Below are 23,473 nucleotides of genomic sequence, written 5' to 3' on the forward strand. Positions count from 1 at the left end.
CCTGTAGACTAGAGGTGGGGAATCTCAGACCTGGCAGTGAAATTTGACCCTCTAAGCAAGGGGTCGGCAAGGCTTACCGGCCATGGACCGGATCACTCCCATAGGGATCCTCTGTGGGCCGGACCAGTGCAGCACGACGCTGGAAATCACATCTGCACATGCCCAGACGCTGAAAATCGCACCAGGGCAGAAGTGATTTCTGGCGTCTCGGCATGTGCAGACACGATTGCCGGTATCTGCACGTGCGCAGACGTGATTTCCAGCACCGCTTGGCGAGTCCCCATGCCGCCTGTTTAGCGCAGCGCATGGGGGACTCACCAAGCGGGTGGCTCAGTTTGGGGGAGGCTTGTGGGCCGGTAAACGGTCTTCATGGGCCGTATCCAGCCCATGGGCCACACGTTGCCGATCCCTGCTCTAAGCCATGGGTAGGCAAACTAAGGCCCGGGGGCCGGATCTGGCCCAATTGCCTTCTAAATCCTGTGGACGGTCCGGGAATCAGTGTGTTTTTACATGAGTAGAATGTGCCCTTTTATTTAAAATGCATCTCTCGGTTATTTGTGGGGCATAGGAATTCGTTCATTTTTTCCCTTCAAAATATAGTCCGGTCCCCCACAAGGTCTGAGGGACAGTAGACCGGCCTCCTGCTGAAAAAGTTTGCTGACCCCTGCTCTAAGTCTATCTTCCTAGCTCTCAGGACTTACCCCCGGCTACCCTCCTTCCCCACCCCAGCACATTGTGGATTTTTGAAGTGATAGTTGCACCCTCAAGAGTTTTTAGTTGACTGGAATATGTCCTTGAGCTCTGAATATTAACCACCACAAGGGTTCATTTTCTCCTTCTCTCATAACACTAGAACCCAGTGTTTCCATTCAGGCTTACATTGAGTTTTATTGCAAAAGAGATTTCACAAAATGAAAACGAAGTTGACGCAAGGCTGATGTCCCCTTCTGCCCCTCGCCACCACCACTTTGGCTCGATAAGAATGAACTCAGCTATTCAGATGCTCTTTTGTTCAGTGTGCTCCTTATAACCACGGGAATATGTTTATCGTGTTTCCAAGGAAAAATGTGCAGCACCACAAGGAGATATTTAATCGAGACCGTGGAGATCGCACTGCTGATTGCCAGGCTCAGGCAGTGTGACAGTCAATATCAAATATGAGCAAATAGCAGAAGTAAAACATACTCTGCATTTTGAAAGAATTGCATTAAGGTGAGCATGTCTGGAGTGATGCACCAAGAATTACTCTCATTAACTTGGCTCGGGAGATGAAATTATAGTGCGTATTGCTTTATGATGGCAAATGATCTCTCAATGTATATGATCAGTCAGCATACTCGGAATGGAAGGTTATTCGTTTCAAGAGGGTTTGTCACTTGCCTCAGTGACGATATTGCTCATGGTCATTTTTGCAATGCTGTAATTCCCCCCTCCCCTTATTTTTTTTAATAACTTGGTTATTGTTATGCAGTTTGAACATCTCAGACACTTTCAGCAGAGATGCCATTCATAAATATGGATTCAGGTGGGAATCGTAAATGCACTTAACATTGAGCTCGAATGGGTGATATCCAATGGAGCCCATCTGTGACTGGAGCAGAATTCTGCTTGGGCAATGGCACTTTCTTCTCCCTCTTCCTGCAGCCCATGGCATACCCCTCTGGAGAGTTGAGGGAAAACATATCAAGGTGGCTGTCAGGAATGAGCCAGCTCCCAGCAAAGATTTACAGCCAACTACAGTAAGCAGCCAGGAACAGAGAGGCTCGGGTGTTAGTCAGGCAGGGGAGAGCCAGCAGCTGCAGACTTCGGCTCTTCCTGACCTTGATGAACCAGCTGATAAGGCAGTAGCTGAGAGCAGGTGGGAACACTGCCAAAGCTCACAGGAAGCACAAATAGGCACAAATAGACTCAGCCTCTCAACACAGGAAGAGGTTGGAGCTGATCCATTAAGTCTGATGAGTCGGCGAATAGGAGGGCTTCTAGACAGGAAGCAAAACAAGAGACGTAAGAGTCGTAAGTTCAATATCTTCTGTCGCGGCTGAAAGGAGTCTTCAGAAGGGTCATCTTGAGTAATGATGCCGGAGGTGTTGTCAGAGCCTTCCGGAGCTATCTGTTTGTTTTTGCAATAAATCCTTTTTAATTAACTACACTTACTGTGTTACCAAAGAGACGCGGGTGGCGCTGTGGGTTAAACCACAGAGCCTAGGACTTGCCGATCAGAAGGTCGGCGGCTCGAATCCCCACGATGGGGTGAGCTCCCATTGCTTGGTCCCTGCTCCTGCCAACCTAGCAGTTTGAAAGCATGTCAAAGTGCAAGTAGATAAATAGGTACCACTCTGGTGCGAAGGTAAACGGCGTTTCCGTGCACTGCTCTGATTTGCCAGAAGTGGCTTTGTCATGCTGGCCACATGACCTGGAAGCTGTACGCCAGCTCCCTCAGCCAACAAAGCAAGATGAGTGCCGCAACCCCAGAGTCAGCCACAACTGGACCTAATGGTCAGGGGTCCCTTTACCTTTACCTTTACTGTGTTACCAAGCTGGGAACCTGGACTCCTGACAGTGACACACAGAAGAAGATGTGGCACAGTGACAAATTACAAGTGTGAGGCCCTACGATCAATACAGCTTCTGATAAGGTGGAGTGCTTAGTGCATGTTGGTTGCCCATTTGAACCCTAGTGACTATCTGGGGTTCTGAATGATGTCAGTATTAATTCTCAGTCTGTGAGATAAGAAGGCAGTGGGGCTGTGATAGGCAGGTTTGGGGGGGCCTGTGACCCTCTTATTGTGACTGGATTCCAGTTCCTATTGACTCCAGCCAGCATGATCGAGAGGACCGGAACAGGAATGTGAACCTAGATTTATCTTGGGAGAAGCCCCAATGAACTCAGTTGGACTGTCACCCCCACCGAGAGAAGATATGCATAGGATTGCAGAGTTAGTGGTTTGGAGCCTATCCTGCATGTTAAGATAGCTTCCTTTAATATAGAGGTTCTTTTGAAAAATCTCAGTACAACCTGGAATGTTGTGGAAAGTTCTGAAGATGTAAAAAAACAGGGTTGCCAGAGGAGCTGGCTATATGAAATAATGGGCCTGGAATGGAAATCCTCAGGGATTCAAGTTGTTCTGCTTTAATGCTGGCTGACATTCATTTGCATTCTCAAATCCTGCTCAGGTCACCCATTTTCCTGACCCTTTTTTCTATTCACCAGTCACAACCACTCCAAGAAGCAGAGTTGAGTTTTGATGTCTCTTTGCACTATGGCTGCTATTTGTGCTATATCTATATATCTATATCTATCTATCTATCTTCCACTTTTTAAAATCTGAAAGATATACAGGAGGGAATAGTTAAGCTTAATAATCTTTTATGCTTCTGCTCATTCCCCACTTCCTTTTTGTCCCTGTTTAAATGGCAATACATGTGGACCGTCAGGAGTGATCACATTTTAGAATAATGAGAAAAGGCTGTGGGCACCTGTCACAAAATGGCTGCCATACAGATAAGGAGGCAGGGCAACAAAATGGCGCAGGCATGCTCCCCGCCCCCACAATGAGCTTCTTCTTCTTCTTCTTCTTCTTCTTCTTCTTCTTCTTCTTCTTTGGCAATCACTCTTAGCCGAGTAAGATTGTCTTCCATGAACACAGTTTTAATAGTGAGTCCATAAGTGACTGTGGAGGCCAATTCTGGATCCACACATCCTTTCACAGTGGGGACATCAGTTTCTGGGATGGAGTTGATCACGGTGAGGGTTTGCCAAGTGTGCCTTCCTCTTAGCACGTTTCTCCCTTTCGTCCTGAGTTCAAGCATCTTCAAAACCCATGACACCTTTGGTAAAGGCTGTTCTCCAGTTGGAGCACTCACAGGCCAGTGTTTCCCAATTGTCGGTGTTTATACTACATTTTTTTAGATTTGCCTTGAGAGAGCCTTTAAACCTCTTTTGTTGACCACCAGCATTACGCTTTCCATTTTTAAGTTGGGAATAGACTAGTTGCTTTGGAAGACGATCATCAGGCATCTGCACAAGATGACCAGTCCAATGAAGTTGATGTTGAAGAATCATTGCTTCTTCATTGGCCTAATCAGCTATCGCATAAGTGATAGAAAAGTCTCCCACACCAGTCCCTACTTCACTCATTCACAAGCAGAAACCCTTTGCGTGTTTCATTCACATTTAGGGGCGGCAGGCTTTCAGGTGTCACCTAAAGTCTCCAGGTTTACTGGGCCCCATCCAAGTGGCAGGTGAGGAGCTTGAATCTCCAGGTAGGTGAGAGTACCAGCAACCACCACCACAAAGAATATTGTGCATGCAGCTTGCAAGCTTCCCCCAACAGTAGCTGGATGCAAATCATTGCATAGACACTATAGGGGATCTGGCCTCCTCTGCTCCCCTCTCCCAATTAACCTCCATCTCCATGGCTCACCCTATCACATCACCAGAAACCTCCATCACCTGGAGGCCCCAACTAGCACTGACGTTTGGGCCCTGAAATCTCAGGGTTTGGGATGCTCTTGACCTGGCGACCCTATGCACAACGGACAGGAGAGTGTATGTTGAATCCTGCAACCCAAGGACATGACGTGTCCGTGTGAGCTAGAGCAAACTGGAACTGAGCAGTAAGCGCAGACAATCTCTTGTGCATTGTAGATCTTCGAAGGGATATTTGCAGTTAGAAGACTCCTGGGAACAGAAGTTTTTAAATTTATTTACAGTGGTGCCTTGGTCTATGAACTTAATCCGCTACAGAAGTCCGTTCTTAAACCAAAGCATTCTTAAACTGAGGCATGCTTTCCCTACTGAGGCCTCCTGCCACCGTTCGGTTTCCATTCGTCTTCCAAGGCAAAGTTCGCTAGCCGGAACACCTACTTCCGGTTTTGCAGAGTTCGTTGCCCGAATAGTTCGTTAACAGGACTGTTCATAATAATAATAATAATTTAATAATAATTTATTATTTATACCCCACCCATCAGAGACCAAGGTACCACTGTATTTGGTTTCTCAGATTAAAATTTTACAATCATACATCCAACACAGATCATAAAAACAAGATTGCAAGGAATCTCCTGGACTTCCATCTTCCCCTTTGTGGGTCCTATTATTAATCATTTCCTCCTGCATCTTTTACGATGATCCAAATTTTTTACATCTCCGCTATATCCAAAATTCACCCTTAAACTACAAGTGATTTCAAATCCTACTAACGATTTTAACTGTTTACAATGGTCTTTAAGATAAGTTAAAAATTTCCCCCATTCCTTATAAAAAATTTGGTCTTCCTGATTTCTCATTCTTCCGGTCATTTTAGCCATTTTGACATAGTCTATCAACTTCATCTGCCATTCTTCTCTGGTAGGGACTTTATGTTATTGGCCCAGAGGTAGAAAGAAGAAAGAACGAAAGAAAGAAAGAAAGAAAGAAAGAGAACTGCAGTTTTTAAAGGATGCTGAACATTGCTAGTAGGCCCCTGTTCCCCCCGCAGAGCTACAATTCCCAGAGTTCCCTGGGAAGAGGGATTAACCCTTAAACCACTCTTGGAATTATAGGTCTGTAAGGGGCAAGGTTTTCCCAGTAGTGATGTATGGAAGTGAGAGCTGGACCACAAAGAAGGCTGATCGCCGAAGAATTGATGCTTTTGAATTATGGTGCTGGAGAAGACTCTTGAGAGTCCCATGGACTGCAAGAAGATCAAACGCATCCATTCTTAATGAAATCAGCCCTGAGTGCTCACTGGAAGGACAGATCGTGAAGCTGAGGCTCCAGTACTTTGGCCACCTCATGAGAAGAGAAGACTCCCTGGAGAAGACACTGATGCTGGGAAAGATGGAGGGCACAAGGAGAAGGGGGCGACAGAGGATGAGATGGCAGGATAGTGTTCTCGAAGCCACAAACATGAGTCTGACCAAACTGCGGGAGGTAGTGGAGGACAGAGGTGCCTGGCGTGCTCTGGTCCATGGGGTCACGAAGAGTCGGACACGACTAAACGACTAAACAACAACAACAACAAAAAAGGGGCAAGGTGGCCTCCTAGCAACTCTCGACACCAGTAACAAACAACAAAACTCGGGATCCTTTGGGGGAAGCCATGGTTGTTAAAGTGGAATGCTCCTGCTTCAAATGGCTATTGCAGATGGGGCCATTGTTGTGTGGGAGGTCAAGTTAGAGACATGATGACATGTGTCGTCTGAAAAGGTCTCTCCTGTGCTTTTGTTAGGAAATGCTAGAAGTTAAGATATATTTCATCAAATGCTCAAATGAATAAGTTTTTGATAAAACAGCAGAGGCGGGGGACGGGTTGACTGGAATTGGGGTCTAACTAATGTAAAGATTATTCGTGCATGCAGAATCTCCTGCTGGAATTAATAATTATGTAGAGTCCTGCTGTGGCAGTATATGCTCTGTGCATCATTTGGGGGGAAATATGCATAAATGATTTAGACAGGTGCGTGCTTAGATGCTTAGGCAGGATGGGTGAGAGGAGGATGGGTATGGACCTGATCTATATGTGGATTTCCACCCCCACCCCAAATTTCAAAATAATGATGTAGAAACAGTGGCAGCGATGAATTAATGCAACACTTACCGTATTAATGCAATGATGTCATTGATTCTATGCCTCCTTATGACATAATGGTTCAGTGAGTGGGGTTATAATAGCTGATAAAAGGCCGATGTTTTCCATGCTCCTTTGTAAGTTTTAACGGGGATGTATTTATTTATTACATTACTATCCTGCCTTTCTTCCATTATGGAAATCAAGGAAGAGTAAATGGGCTCCTCCAATGGATGTCTAGGTAAAGGACCCCTGGACGGTTAAGTGAAGTCAAAGGTGACTATGGAGTTGCGGTGCTCATCTCGCTTTCAGGCTGAGGGAGCCAGCGTTGGTCCACAGACAGCTTTCTGGGTCATGTGGTCAGCATGACTAAATCACTTATGGTGCAACGGAACACCATTATGGAAACCAGAGTGCACAGAAACGCCGTTTACCTTCCCACCGCAGCGGTACTTATTTATCTACTTGCACTGGCCTGCTTTCGAACTGCTAGGTTGGCAGGAGCTGGGACAGAGCAACGGGACCTCACGCTGTCGCGGGGATTCGAACCGCCGACCTTCCGATCAGGAAGCCCAAGAGGCTCAATGGTTTAGACCACAGCGCCACTTGCGTCCCTATTGCCGAGCAATAGACAAGACAGACACAGAGGAAGAGCTCCCAGTCTCTGTCTGTTGGGGAGGGGTCCAGAGGGACAGGGGCAGAGGAAGAGGGGTGCGGTGGGTGCGGTCTGCCCCAGGTGTCACCACTGAGGGGGTGACAAAATGCTGGCAGTACTCACTGTGGGGCCTGCACCACGCCTAAGTCACACGTCTATCCTGGGAGACACACAGTGGCTTGGGCGCGTGCAGGTCCCACGCTGCCCAAATGTTCCACCCACTGCCTCTCCCCCCAGCTGTAGGGCGGCTGAGTGGCAGGAGGCAGGCAGACTCCAGCAGCCTCGTGGTGCGCCCCGCCCCTATGGGCAGCTCGCCCCATCCCTGGGCGCGCCACCTCAGGCGCCCAAGCGGCTTCCTCCGCCTCTGCAGAGGGACAGGCTAGAGGGGAAAGGCAGGGCCGGAGATCGGCTTCTTGCAACTTCTCAAACTGAGACCTCGCTGTGTTACTTTCTGTGAATAAAAAATCCATTGTCTTCCAAGCCTCTGGCTTCTTCTGGACCTGCGGGAGCCTGGGACCTCCCTGTCAGCCCTTGTGACATAAGGAGGGATGAAGAGCCTCTGGCCTGCGGGGCCCCTTGAAGACCTCTCTTTGTGGCCCTTGTGACTTTCCCCAAGCCACAGCTTTTGCGGACCCTGCTTTGCACTCTCCTTGAGCGTTTTTGCCTAGCTGGACTAAGCCCTTGAACACTGATAAGGTTTTTTGCATGCCCTGATTGGAGGATAGAGTGTGCAAACAAACCGTAATGTGCAAAGGGGAATTGGCCTCGCCCACTTTCGCCTCTGGCCCCGCCCACCACTGGCATATATTTCTCATAAGGGGATATGGCCCTTGGGCTGCAAAAGCTTCCCCAGCCCTGCAAGGAGAGAGGTCTTATTTTTGTCCAGTGGGTAATGCAGATTTCCTCCTTGCGTTCCGGAACACCAGTGCGATCATCTCCCTCTTTGAAAGGCTAATGCGCAATGCTTCGGCAACAGGGATCCTAGCGGGAGTGCATAGCAATTAATCATGGCTCATGTTCGCGGAAACGAAGAGCGGCGACTGTCACTGCATGCAAACGAGGCCTTTTTCTTCCCTGCCACTGGAGCAAAGCTCCTGCCTGGGTTTCGTCATTGCTCCATTTGCATTCAAGCCACTGATATCCTAGGAGTCCCTAATGCCCAGCACTGAGGTATTTAAAAATGTTTAATGAGTTTGGATTCCCAATTTGACTTTTAGCTTGAATGAAAATGCATTGCTTCTTTTAATAGCTTATTGTGAGTGTGTTGTTTCGGGGGGGGGGGGAGTTTAGCAACTGCTGTTTCCAGTCATGGCACTGGGAGGCAGTAATTAGTCAAGCTTATATGTTCTTATTTTGGGGGTATTAAAAATAACTTTGAATATGTTAAGATGTTCTACTTGGAGAAGAGCCATTGAAATGAATGGGGCACAACTAACAGTCATTCATTTCATTTTTTAATATATATATAATTTTTATTAGTTTTTTTAACATATCATTTTCAACAGTAATTAAACATACTTTTACATCTTATTCACATTTTTGACTTCCATCAATCCTGTCTGAAAGTTTTCCAATCTAATCTCTCAGTATGCATTTCTTATCTTCCCTATTACATTTCAAACTCATAACCAATATCTCTATCTTTTTCTACTTTGTAACACCTCGTATATTTCTCCTTACAAAACTTCTTGCAGTCCTACTAGCGTAATTTGTTGATTACACTTGCTCTTCAAATAATTCATATACTTCTTCCAATCTTCTGTAAATCTCTGGTCCCGCAGGTTTCGAATCCTTCCTGTCATTTTGTCCAATTCTGCATAGGCCATTAATTTCGTCTGCCATTCTTCTTTTGTCGGAATTTCTTCTTGTTTCCATTTCTGGGCTAACAATACTCTTGCCACAGTTGTTGCATATAAAAACAATTTAACATCTTGCCTATTAATGTCCTGACCTATAATACGCGGGTGGCGCTGTGGGTAAAACCTCAGCGCCTAGGACTTGCCGATCGCATGGTCGGAGGTTTGAATCCCCGCGGCGGGGTGCGCTCCCGTCGTTTGGTCCCAGCGCCTGCCAACCTAGCAGTTCGAAAGCACCCTCGGGTGCAAGTAGATAAATAGGGACCGCTTACCAGCGGGAAGGTAAATGGCGTTTCCGTGTGCTGCGCTGGCTCGCCAGATGCAGCTTGTCATGCTGGCCACGTGACCCGGAAGTGTCTGCGGACAGCGCTGGCTCCCGGGCTATAGAGTGAGATGAGCGCACAACCCTAGAGTCTGGCAAGACTGGCCCGTACGGGCAGGGGTACCTTTACCTTTATAATACCAACAGTCATTCATTTCAATAGGTCTGAGTATAACTTAGGTCACATCCACACCACACACATACTACTACTACTACTACTACTACTACTACTACTACTAATACCCCACCCATCTGACTGGGTTGCCTAGCCACCCTGTAAGATGAAAGCAACCTTACATCACTTTGGGAACTGTAGTTTGTTAAGGGTGATGAGAGTTTTAAGGAAAAACTCTTAACGAACAACGGTTTCTGGGATTATTTGCTGGATGCCATGACAATTCGAGTGGTGTAAAATTGCTTTAAATGGATGGTGTGGTTGTGATGTTGATTGGATACAACCCATAATATGAAACGTTTCTGGTGGTTGGACATCTGCCATGTTGCTTCCCATCAAGCTTGTTGGATTGCAATTTCCTTTTGCGCTGACCGTGCAGCTGACCACAGAAACATGAATGGCGCCACGCTTCTGATTGACTATTCCTGCCTTGTCTTGTCTTCTGTAAGGCCATTTCTGTCGATGACAACCCCATTATAGATGTAATTTTCTCATCTTCTGCATCATTTAAGTTTCTGCAAAGGCAAACTGGGGTTTTTTTAATTTTTTTTGCTGGATAAGGTAAATCTGTAGGAATCCATTTCCCCCCTCAATCATTAAGAAGTTAAGGCTGCCTGGGCTTCATTAGCATTCAACTTCATTGTTTTCAAGTTTTTTCCTAGGTTACGTGGGGAATGAAAGAGACTGTGAAACATTAGGGAGCACTTTCTGAAGGTAAGAGCTGTTCAACAGTGGAACAGGCTTCTTATGTAGGTGATGGACTTTCCTTCATTAGAGGTTTTAAACAGGGGTTGGATGATCACCTGTCTGAGAGTCTTTAATTATGATTCCTGCATTGCAGGGGGTTGAGGTAGATGATGATGATGATGATGATATATCTATATGCTGTCCATCTGACTGGGTTAACCCAGCCTGGTACCTGAAGACAGCTCCTTGTAGAGAACGTCTTTGGGGATCCTGCTGTCTTCCATTCTGTGGGCATGACCAAGTCAATGTCACTGAGACAGAAGGTGCAAACATACTGGAAAATGGGGCTTAGAAGAGCACAACTTTGTTTGAAATTCTGTCCTGCCATGTGATACCCCAAATCCTCCTGATGTAGTGCATGTGGAAGATGTTGAGGTGTTGCTCCTTTCTTAAAGCATCATGCTCAGCACAGAAGCCTGGTAGACCTTCATCTTCTTATATACCGTATTTTTCGCTCTATAAGACGCACCAGACCACAAGACACACCTAGTTTTTGGAGGAGGAAAACAAGAAAAAAAAATTCTGAATCTCAGAAGCCAGAACAGCAAGAGGGATCGCTGCGCAGTGAAAGCAGCGATCCCTCTTGCTGTTCTGGCTTCTGGGATACCTGCGCAGCCTGCATTCGCTCCATAAGACGCACACACATTTCCCCTTACTTTTTAGGAGGGAAAAAGTGAGTCTTATATAGCAAAAAATACGGTATATATATATATATATATATATATATATATATATATATATATATATATATATATATATTTTTTTAACATATCATTTTCAACAGCAATTAAGCATACTTTTACATCTTATTCAAATTTTTGACTTCCATCAATCCTATCTGAAAATTTTCCAATCTAATCTCTCAGTATGCATTTCTTATCTTCCCTATTACATTTCAAACTCATAACCAATATCTCTATCTTTTTCTACTTTGTAACACTTCGTATATTTCTCCTTACAAAACTTCTTGTAGTCCTGCTAGCGTAATTTGTTGATTACACTTGCTCTTCAAATAATTCATATACTTCTTCCAATCTTCTGTAAATCTCTGGTCCCGCAGGTTTCGAATCCTTCCTGTCATTTTGTCCATTTCTGCACAGTCCATTAATTACATTTGCCGTTCTTCTTTTGTCGGAATTTCTTCTTGTTTCCATTTCTGGGCTAACAATACTCTTACCGCATGGTAGACCTTCATCTTGGTTTTGGATGCTAGAATCACATTCTCCCATGTCCTTTTGGAGAGGCGAGCCATTGCCGTAGCTGCCTTGGTTAGACCATTACAATAATGAGTAGTTGACTATACCGTTGTACATTCCAGCCAGGGAAAGCATCTTCTGGTCTTCTCACTTACTGCCTGATCATGTCTGTTCCAACTGCATCCCCCTCCCCCTTTTGACCACAGACAGTCCTTATTATCTAGTACCTGCTCTAAACAAACCATCATCCCTATTTTTAACTTATGCTGCCTTTGCAAGAAGATGATGGAGGAGCTTCAACATTGGGGATCTTTGCTTCTTCCAGTACACTGGCATTAGTTCACCTGTCTTCCCAAGTGATGTGTGATTTTTCCCGGATACACCGTTGATGGAATCTTTCAAGGGGTTGGAGATGGCGTTTATAAGTATTCCATATTTCACAAGCATACAGTAAGGTTGGTAGCATTTTGGTTTCCCTGCGAATTTCCCGGTCCTCAAACATTCTTCTCTTCAATCGGGAGAAAGCTGCACTCACTCGCAGAGCTCAGACAATGCTGGATTTTGGCATCAGTGTCATCCCTTGTGGAAAGATAACTGCCCAGGTAGGAGAAGTGATTGACACTTTCCAACGTTACACCATTGAGTTGGATCTGTGGCACTGCAGAGGGGTTGTTTTGTGCTTGTTGGTGCAGCTCTTTGGTTTTTTGGATGTTGAACGGTAGGCCAAGCTTTCCGTAAGCTTCATATTTAGGGTGGTTTGGCGGTCATCTTCTGAGTGTACACACACTACGTTGTCATCAGCATAAAGGTAAAGATAAAGGGACCCCTGACGATTAGGTCCAGTCGCGGACGACTCTGGGGTTGCAGCGCTCATTTCCCTTTATTGGCCGAGGGAGCCGGTGTACAGCTTCCGGTTCATGTGGCCAGCATGACTAAGCCGCTTCTGGCCAACCAGAGCAGTGCACGGAAACGCCGTTTACCTTCCCGCCAGAGCGGTACCTATTTATCTACTTGCACTTTTGTGCTTTCAAACTGCTAGGTTGGCAGGAGCAGGGACAGAGCAACGGGAGCTCACCCCGTCATGGGGATTTGAACCACCGACCTTCTGATCGGCAAGCCCTAGGCTCCGTGATTTAACCCACAGCGCCACCCACGTCCACCATACTGAATCTCTATGACAGAAGTTATGGTAACCTTACTCTTTGCTTTCAGCCTACTCAGATTATCTGTTTGATATATGATTTCTACCACGGTAGGGAGTTTCCCTTTGACAATGTGAAGGGCATTGGATGTCAACCAGCCAAAGGCCTGGTTAGAGAGGAATGTTTTTGCCTGGTGCCTAAAGGAATATAATGAAGGTACCGGGCGATCTTCTCTGGGGAGAGCATTCCACAGACGGGGAGCCTCTGCAGAGAAGGCCCATTCTCATGTCGCCACCCTCTGGACCTCTCAAAGAGGAGGCACATGAAGAAGGGCCTCAGAAGATGATCTCAGGGTCCGGGTAGGTTCAGCTCTTTCCAATAATGATGGAACTCTTCTAACAGCTGAAGGGCTGCCACATAGAAGAGGGCGAAGTCTTGCTCTGTGAGGACTGACAGGGAAGAAATAGATCCAATTGGCTTAAGTGACAGGAGGGCTGAACATTTGATGAAACCTTTTGGTGAGAGCTGTGCCTGAAGGAAGAACTGTGAGGGGAGAGACTCCATCAGGCAAGCCTCCTTCCACCTGCCTTGCTCTACCCTCTGCTTCTCAATGTGTATTGTATTGTTTTATGTACTGTGGCTTGCCGTTGTTTTATTGATTATAGTTTAGATATTATTGTAACTGTTGAGTGGATTTCTGTTTAACTTTTATATGTTGATATTATTTTATACTACTCTAATGATTGTTGAATGTTACCTTTTTGATGGAGGTTGCCTATTTTAAAGTTATGTTTTATTATCACATTTTTGTATCGCATTAGATTGTTGTAAGATGTACATTTTTTGTTTCTTCAGCGTGTAAACCGCCTTGAGGATTGTAAGATAGAAAGGCGGAATACAAATTAAAAATGATGATGATGATGGTAAGAGCAGTTTGACCATGGAAGCAGTGGCCTAGGGAGGTGGTGGGCTTTTTCTGAATGGATGCCTTCAAGTAGGGGCTTGTCACGCATCTCTGGGCGGATTCTCATTCTCTGAATTGCCTGCATCTAGCAGGATCCTCACGCAGGCTTGTACATGTTTAACTGGTGGTATGTCCCCAAGCACGATGGCGCTCATTTCTGAGTAAGCATGTACAGGAGTGCACCGCAAACAAGTGAAACAAACAACTTAAAAACTCCAAGCTAAGGCTATCGTGCTGCCATTAGCTCCTTGAGAGCCGAGGGATTCCGAGATCCTTTTAATTGCTTTCTTATTAAAGTGGAAAATCTGTGGCTCTCTGGAGGAAATGTGATTGAATCATGCAAATTTAAAAATGGACCTTTTGGAAAAGTTAGCCTCATTTGAGAATTTCTGACGTGTAACCGTTTACAATCCCCGGGCCTCAGCTTGTGAGGAACGTGCAGAAATAAGACTTCAGCCCAAAGGGAAGTTTAATTAACTGGCAAGACCATGCAACATTCATTAGAAAAGCATTCAGCTGCAGCTAGGGTTAAAAAGTCACGACCTTAGACAGTAAGAGGCGTCAGTGAAGTGTGTTATGCTCATACTTCATCATCCTGATGCGTTTCAGAATTGCGGCAGGCAGTCTCCCTAGAGGGAAAATGTACTCGAAGTTACTTGAGTGAAAATGTTGTAATACGTCTATGTGATGGTTTGGCCCAGTTGAGATGTAGCAATAAACTATGGTTTGTTACAATATGAAGCTAAGATAAGCCTCGTGTTCTCATGCTCCCCTTTCTTTTATGTGAAGAGATTAATTTCCATCCCCCATGTTCAAAAGTAGATCAGATATAATGGGAAAAACTGCAGTTTGGGAACAAACCCAAAATGGAAGCTTTAAATCTTTAAATCTTCTCCCCTTATATACAAAAAGGCAAAGACTTGTACTAATAACAGCAAACCAAAGCTTGTTATGTCTGAAAAATCTGGCTATTAATTCCTTGAGAAATTTTTGCTTTGCAGATTCCAATAAACTGACATGCATTAAAGGTAAAGGTAAAGGTAAAGGACCCCTGGACGGTTAAGTCCAGTGATGGGGATTCAAACCGCCGACCTTCTGATTGGCAAGCCCAAGAGGATCAGTGGTTTAGACCACAACGCCACCCGTGGCCCTGTGACTAATATGTGTGAACTGGAATAAAATTAACCTTTCATTTTTTCACTTTTCCTAATTTTGCAACATAGTTTGTGTAAATTCATGTATACACAATACATCTAAACACGCATGTTTTAGGATAAAAATATGTTTAGAAATGTGCAGGGGTGTACGAAGGGGGGGCTGAGGGGGCAGTCCACCCCGGGTGCCACTCTGGGGTGTGTGACAAGATGGCCCGTTGCCTCCCCCCAGCTGCAGAGCGGCCAACGGCACGCACACAGTCAGTATGGGAGCTGCTTGCACAGGGTCTGTATGGGCTGTTGCTCGCGCACGGCATCCATACAGGCGTCTGTATAGGCTGCCGCTCACACAGCAACTGTACAAGCTGCTGCACATGTGCAGTCCATACGGACATTTCGCCTGCGCCACCGGGTGGTTCACCGCACCCCTCAGCATCCCACCCCGGGTGCCGGAGAGGGTTCCTGCGCCACTGGGAATGTGCAGCACTCTGTTTTCACAGGGTCCAACCAGAAGAAGAAGAAGAGGAGGAGGAGTAGTTTGGATTTGATATCCCGCTTTATCACTACCCAAAAGAGTCTCAAAGCAGCTAATATTCTCCTTTCCCTTCCTCCCCCACATCAAACACCCTGTGAGGTGAGTGAGGCTGAGAGACTTCAGAGAGAAGTCTAGCCCAAGGTCACCCAGCAGCTGCATGTGGAGGAGCAGGGAAGCGAACCCGGTTCACCAGATTACGAGTCCACCACTCTTAACCACTGCACCACACTGGCTCTCCAGATGCTTGTGGCAAACCCACAAGCAGGATCTGAGCAGAAGAGACCTCTCCCTTCCTGCAGTTTTCAGCAATAATAAATAATAATAATAAAATTTTATTTATATCCTGCCCTCCCTAGCCAAAGCCAGGCTCAGAGCAGCTAACAGCAGTTAAACAACAGCAACTGGTATTCTGAAGCATTACTGCCTCACCCTGTGGAGGCAAAGCATAGCCATCATCACTAGCAGCCATTGATAGTCTTATCCTCCACGAATTTGTCTAATCCTCTTTGAAAGGTTGGCCATCACTGCCTCCTGTGGGAGGAGGTTCCATAGGCTAACTACGCTGCATTAAAAAGTACTTTTAAAAAATCTGTTCTGAACCTTCCTACATTCACCTTCATCCACAAGTTTTAGTGTTAGGAGAAAGGGAGAAAAACTATTTTTCTATCCACTTTCTCCTTGACATGCATAATTCTATAAACTCCAACCCCCCCCTATTTACTCACTTTTTCTTTCAACCCAAAGGCTGCAGCCTTTTTCTCATAGGGGAGATCTTCCACCCCCTTGATCGTTTTGCAGAATGATACATGCAAAACGGATGGGAAACATCTCTCTGTTCTAATGCCTTAACTTACAACACCTGACCTCAAGATATGGTGACGCTCTGCCATCTCTGCTGTCACCAATTTTCACATTATAGCTATTTCAGTAATGGAGAAGAGGTACCTTAATCAAATGACTGGGAGCATGTTTGATAGTTCTCTTCAAATTCATAATAATCAGGTCTAATGAGAAACACTCTTCCTCTGATTGCCTGGACAGGTTTTTTCTTCCTTCCTTTAATTCATAATGAACCTACAAAGAAAGGATGTTTTAAGTGAAAGCCTACTCCAGAAACAATACATGCCCTGCTGTTGTCGAATGAAAATGGCAAAAAGGAAAGTTATGCATTGTAGAGTGTGGCTTGCAGGGGACAAGTCTCTTCTCAAAATGCAACCAGGTCTGTGTTGACTCCAAAGAACTTTGCCTGGAGGGACAGCCACAAATGTGACAATGGCATTCACAGCCAATCTCTCTAATTATTGGCTGTGCAATAGCACTAATGATTATTAAGCTCCAAAGTAGTAATTTCCCCAGGAAATTAGAAAACTGACAACCATAGAAAGCACATTTGTAACAAACCATCGGAGAGGTGAGGAAGTTAGGACATTTTTCTCTAGTTATTTGTGCTAAGGCTACTGTATTAACTTGGGTCAAGATCAAATACGCCTGTATGAATGCAGTTACTGTGCAAGGGATCAGACGTCTATTTTGGCATTAAGCTGTACATAAATTATTATTAGATGTCTAGGGCAGTGCTGGATTTACGTATAAGCTAAACAAGCTATAGCTTAGGGGCCCACTCTCTTGGGGGCCTCAAAAAAATTTAAAGGAAAAAACCCTGGATGTACATTTCCAAAATATAAGATAAAAAACAAATAAAATAAAACCTACATACAGCAACAGTGTTTTGTGTTTTATAGGCTCCTATGATGTAAGTAAATGGCCCCGCCTGCTAGCCTGCTCCCTAAAATATCACTGGTTTGCTCATTTCTATATATAGGGTGACTACATTCTGCATGTGCAAATGGCTTTAGATACCTATTAGGTCCATAAATTACCATATATAGCAGGGGTCAGCAAACTTTTTCAGCAGGGGGCCGGTCCACTGTCCCTCAGACCTTGGGAGGGGGGAGAGCCAGACTATTTTTTTGGGGGGGGGGAGAATGAACGAGTTCATATGCCCCACAAATAACCCAGAGATGCATTTTAAATAAAAGCACACATTCTACTCATGTAAAAACATGCTGATTCCTGGACCGTCCGCGGGCCAGATTTAGAAGGCGATTGGGCCGGATCCGGCCCCCGGGCCTTAGTTTGCCTACCTATGCTATACAGTACAGTCATACCTCATGTTACATCCGCTTCATGTTACGTTCTTTCAGGTTACATCCCGCGGTGACCCAGAAGTACCGGAACAGATTACTTCCGGGTTTTGCCGCTCACACATGCGCAGGCGCGCAAAATGACATCATGCGCATGCGCAGAAGCAGTGAATCGCAACCCGCGCATGCGAAGACGCGCCACTGTGGGTTGCATTCTTTTCATGTTGCAAATGGGCCTCTGGAATGGATCCCGTTCGCAATCAGAGGTACCACTATATAGCATATATTCAGCACAAAAAAACAGCGACAATTGGTTGTTAACAAAGGACAGCTGGACATATAAAGGGCCCCATTATCTTCAGTAGCTTAGGGCCACATCAAACCTAAATCTGGTCCTGGTCTAGAGTTTCCCATGCCTCACACACTTGTTACCCAGGGAATGATGTGCCTTCCCCCTGGGACTCCTAGTCCCAAGAGGAGAAGATGTTCTGCTGCAGGCGGTGGGTGACTCCAATGGAGTGTACTTCAGGGGGTGAAGTCAAACCAGCCCTCCACCTTGTCAGAAGGTGCATTGATCATAAGGCCTTGTGCTTATAATTTGTCACTGTGCGTGTCCTCCTCTCCTTGGCGGGGTGTATTTTGGCAATGCTACAAGGATTGGTCTCTGGGGCCCAGTTAGCCTGTAAAATCCCCCCACACAGTTAGTCTCAATTGCTGAGCAGTGACACTTGTAACAAGGACAAAGAATCCGGTTCCTTCACAATTAGTATTTCCAAATTGGCTTAATTTCTGCTGCTCAGAGCGAAACGGGCTTCTATAAATGGTAAAAATGCCCATTTCACGCCACTTTCCCCTCGAAGGTGCTCTTTTATAAAGAACAAAATACATATAATTTGCACATGTAGCATAATCAGTTTTCTTGTAAAGATCTGCTCTTTTTTCTTTTCTTTTTAATTTTGTTTATGCTTTTCAGGTTTATACATTTCACTAATTTTACAATCATTTTGACATTTCAAAACGTGACTTCCTTTCCCCTCTTTTTACAGTTCCTTAAATTTATTTTTTAATATCTTCTGCATATCCAAATTAACTTAATTTGCTCATTTATTCATCTACTTTAAATATACACTCTTATGAAACTGCAGGTTATTACAATCATCCTGCCAATGTTTTTAGCTGTTTGCAATTTATATGGAAATATTCAATAAACCATTTCCATTCTTTGATAAAAAAGTTTGTTATCTTGATTTTTTATTCTTCCTGTAAAATTTGTTTATTTTCTTTAGCAATATTTATATGCAGCTTGCTTGCAATAAAACCTCCAAGTGGTTTACAGTTGTTCTTCATTGTTTGTTTGTTTGTTTAATATCCAGCATATTTCCCTGACAGGGAATCAAGGCAGCTTACACATAAAATAAGACTAGCTAAAAACATAAATTCACTCCCAAAATTAAACACATACACATACTATTAAAATTATCAATGGAAAGTTAAACACAGATGATTAAAAACACTTGCAATGTAATTAATACTAACAGCATACTAAAAAGATTTAAACATGTCAACATCTAAATGTCTGGACAGATTTGCTTAAACAAAAATGTTTTAAGCAGATGCCAAAAGCAGAACAGCAAAGGTACCTGACTTTTGTCAACAGGCAGTGAGTTCCATAGCGTAGGATTCATCCACTTTTTAATAGTTTTGGGGTGAGAACTTTTAGTAAAAAGTTTTTTAACACGTTTTAAACTTTTGCTTTTGTATATACCGTATTTTTCGCTCTATAGGACGCACCGGACCATAGGACGCACCTTGTTTTAGAGGGGGAGAATAAGAAAAAAATTCTCCCCCTCTCTGCTCAGCACCCCTTCAGCCAAGCGGCAGGAGAACAGAACCCCTTCCATTTCTCCTCCCGCTTGGCTGAAGGGACGCTGCGCAGCTCTCCCTCTCTGCTGAAGCCAGGACGCACCGACCCCTCTCACTCTCCTGGCTTCAGCAAAAGGAACCCGAAGCCTCCGGAGCGCAGCGGGAACTCACACTGCGCTCTGAAGGCTTCAGGCGGCTATCCCTGAAGCCTGGAGAGTGAGAGGGGTCGGTGCGCACCGACCCCTCTCGCTCTCCAGGCTTCAGCGAAAGCAACGCGAAGCCTCCGGAGCGCAGAGGGAGCGCTCCCTCTGCGCTTCGGGGCTTCGCATTGCTTTTGCTGAAGCCAAGGAGCCTGCATTCGCTCCACAGGATGCACACACATTTCCCCTTAATTTTTGGAGAGGAAAAAGTGCATCCTATAAAGCGAAAAATAAGGTATGTTGGTTTTATTACAATTGTAAGTCCTATTATGTAGAGCGGGTTCTCCTTCATGGAGAGCACATGTTGCGGTGGGAGCAACCATGACATCCCCTGTTGCTGGGCGGGTTAGTTTGGATGGCCACGAATTTGATTGGGCACCCCCAATGTTGCTGGGGTAAATTGATGGTTGCAATTTTATTTGATTGAAGGGGGTGCTATATAGGTCCCTGTGCACAGCGTTGAGCTTCCTCTTTTCGCTGCGCACATTGGATTACCCGTCTACCCTCCCTTTAATTAGGGTTTGTGCTGACCTTGCTATGCCTGTCATGGGGTCGTCTGCTTTGGAATAGGGGCCTGGTAGGAATTTTACCATTTGGCTGGGGCCATTTGGGTTTGCCTACTGCGTAGCAAATCATCACAACTTGTAAGGTTGCGGTTAGGTAAAGGTAAAGGGACCCCTGACTGTTAGGTCCGGTTGTGACCGACTCTGGGGTTGCAGCGCTCATCTTGCTTTATTGGCCAAGGGAGCTGGCGTACAGCTTCCAGGTCATGTGGCCAGCATGACTAAGCCGCTTCTGGTGAACCAGAGCAGCGCACGGAAACGCCGTTTACCTTCCTGCCGGAGCGGTACCTATTTATCTACTTGCACTTTGATGTGCTTTTGAACTGCTAGGTTGGCAGGAGCTGGGACCGAGCAACGGGAGCTCACCCTATCGCGGGGATTCGAACCGCCGACCTTCTGATCGGCAAGTCCTAGGCTCTGTGGTTTAACCCACAGCGCCACCCGCGTCCCTGTTATTGGTTAATTGGTTAATTTTTTGGTTGGTGGAGGGGATGTGGTTGGCTGTGCCTGCCCCTCTGATGCTGCTGCTGCAAGGGTATTCCATTAAAGGAACCCAGGGGCTCGCCATGCTTTTGTCCGTATCCCTGACAAAGGGCTAGGGCCATGCAAGAGCCCCAGGGAGCATTTGGGGAGAGGTGTGAGCCCTGGCACCCAGCTTTATTTTCTCCCCAAAATCGTTTACCGTTACTGACTTCTGCACAGGTGTGGTTGTCAGTTCTGTTCCTACCTCCAAGTGGGAAGAGATAGTCGCTAACCAATGCCTAAGCAACCACTCACATACTGTAATTCAATAAAGTTGTGGCCAAAATTATGCCAAAAACCGAAACAAAAATGATGTGTGAACCGTGTTTTTATTCAGGGGTGTCTTGGGGGGGTCCTTGACATGCAATAAGCAGCTAACAAATGGGCTTGTTTAGGAGGAAAAGCAGGATATAAATTGTATAATAATAATAATAATAATAATAATAATAATAATAATAATAGGATTTCCTACTTCTTATCTAGATGAGCATTTTGCATCCAATAACCAGCAACGCTTTCATAATTTTCTACTATAGAACAAACTCTCCCCTTCAAATATGCACCTAAACTTAAGGTAGTTAAAGGGTTCTTTCGGGCCTAATGGAAAATGCTAAAAAGAGCAATGAAATGGCATATAACTGATGCATGTTGATCAAGCCAATGTAATCTCTAAGTAATTGCTGAGTTTACTGGCAGTATGTCAAGCAACTCTGTAGAAAACTCATTTTGTTTTCTGCAGAAATGTCTGTCAAGTAGGCTTTTTTGTGCGACTTTTCTTTGGATATCTGGTAGTTTTCCTTCTCCTTGATTGCTGGACAATAATAATTTAAGCCCACGAAGGGACTTTTCTTGGAATAAATTTGTAGTTATTTCCTGGGCTTTCTTCCAGGAAAAAACCAAGTTTTCAGTTTTTGGATTTGACTTTACTTCCCAGAGCCAAACGCAGATGATTCCTGTTTTACATTTAATAGCTTCATTTCTTGATGAGTTTTGTATTTAAAAACAGCAACGTTTCGGCTATTGTAATTAGCTCTCCCACTGAGATTCTTTCCCCCTCGTTATTCGAGTTGGGGATTTTATTTAATTTAGAAACACTTTAGACACTTTAAACTCTAACAAGAGTTCACAAAAATAAAATGTAACAGCTATATTTTTTGCCACCTTAATATAAAGTTCTCTGAGTGACCTAAAAGGTAAAGGTAAAGGGACCCCTGACCGGTAAGTCCAGTCACGGACAACCCTGGGGTTGTGGCGCTCATCTCGCTTTACTGGCCGAGGGAGCCGGCATTTGTCCGCAGACAGCTTCTGGGTCATGTGGTCAGCATGACTAAGCCGCTTCTGGCGAACCAGAGAAGCGCACGGAAACGCCGTTTACCTTCCCGCCGGAGCGGTACCTATTTATCTACTTGCACTGGCGTGCTTTCGAACTGCTAGGTTGGCAGGAGCAGGGACCGAGCAACGGGAGCTCACCCCGTCACGGGGATTTGAACCTCCGCTTTAGACCACAGCGCCACTCGCGTCCCTGAGTGACCTACAATAAGTAAAAAAAGAGAAAGAAGTCAAATACAAAATAATACAGAAAATCAAAAGTGACACAAATGCAATTGCTGTCAGGCTTCAGGGAATCAGCTTCCTCCCTGCTTTGGCAGTAGATAAGCAGAACAAAGGAAAAGGAGTCTTCTTACCAGTTAGAAACTTTAAGGATCACAGCGAGAGAACAAAGAATCAATTTCTTAGGAATGGCGGTGCTCCCAATTAAGGGTTCCACTCACTTCCTCCCTAGTCACCCCCATCGCTACTGCATCTTATAACCAGATCTCATAACCACTGTGGTTTTCCAAGGTGGCTTTCTGTGGTGCCACCTTATCTACTCTTCTTGACCTTGGGGAGAGCGGATGAACGCTTTCCAGAGACAGTGAATCTGTTAACTCTCTCACCCCCAGTGCTTCTTCTCCATCCAGTATTTCCCAGCTTCTGCCTTCTGAACCATGCCCCTCTGCAAACCACTGTTCCAAATCTATACTGTCCTCCTCCTCCTGGGAAGATTCAGGATCAGGGGAAGGGGGTGGATCCCACCATTCCTCCTCAGTGTAGCCCTCCCCAGCACAGTCCCTGACAGCTGCCATTAAATAAGGACTACAGTGTTGCTCTCTGTGTTTTAAATTGTGGGATGTTAACTCTATAATTCTATGATTCCTTTCACCTTCAGCAGACATTTATCTTTAGCATTCTCCCTACTCCTGATGTCTGGATTTGCTTCAGGGCTTCCTGCTTCACCTCTGACATGCCCCAAATCCCTCTCTCCCTCTTCACCTTGGGATTCTTCCTCATCGGGGCGCATGCCCCTCTGCAAAAGCACATCCACATGTTGAATTTCTTTGGAAGAGGTGTCAACAAGCGAAACAGTAGGTCGATAACGGATCCTATTAAGATAATAAGAACAATACACATTTGATAAGACGGCAATTAACAAACAGAGAAGGACCAGATGGTCAAACAGATTCCATGCCAAGTCCAGCAAATGCATCAGCCTAGAGAGGATGTGGGGGGCTGAGGCTGGGATTTAAAAGCCAGATAAACCTTAAACTGCGAGTAAAACATAAAAATGCACACAAACAAGAATGGTGGGGATAGCTTAAATCAACTGGAACACTACCAAGCTTCTGCCATACAAGGCTCACAGCTCTGAGGAAACTCACATTATTTTCTTTCTGTTTGGGGCTGGGGGACAATTAATAAAAGACCCCCAGGCCCAATGATCCACGGCAGCCTTCCCCAGTGTGTTGCCTTCCAGTTGCCATGGCACTTTATTTCCCATCAGCCCCAGCCATCATAGCAAAAAATTATTGACAGGCGTGAGCCAGCAGTATATCACACTGAGCAA

Source organism: Podarcis raffonei, chromosome 14, assembly GCF_027172205.1.
Source record: "Podarcis raffonei isolate rPodRaf1 chromosome 14, rPodRaf1.pri, whole genome shotgun sequence".
NCBI lineage: Eukaryota > Metazoa > Chordata > Lepidosauria > Squamata > Lacertidae > Podarcis > Podarcis raffonei.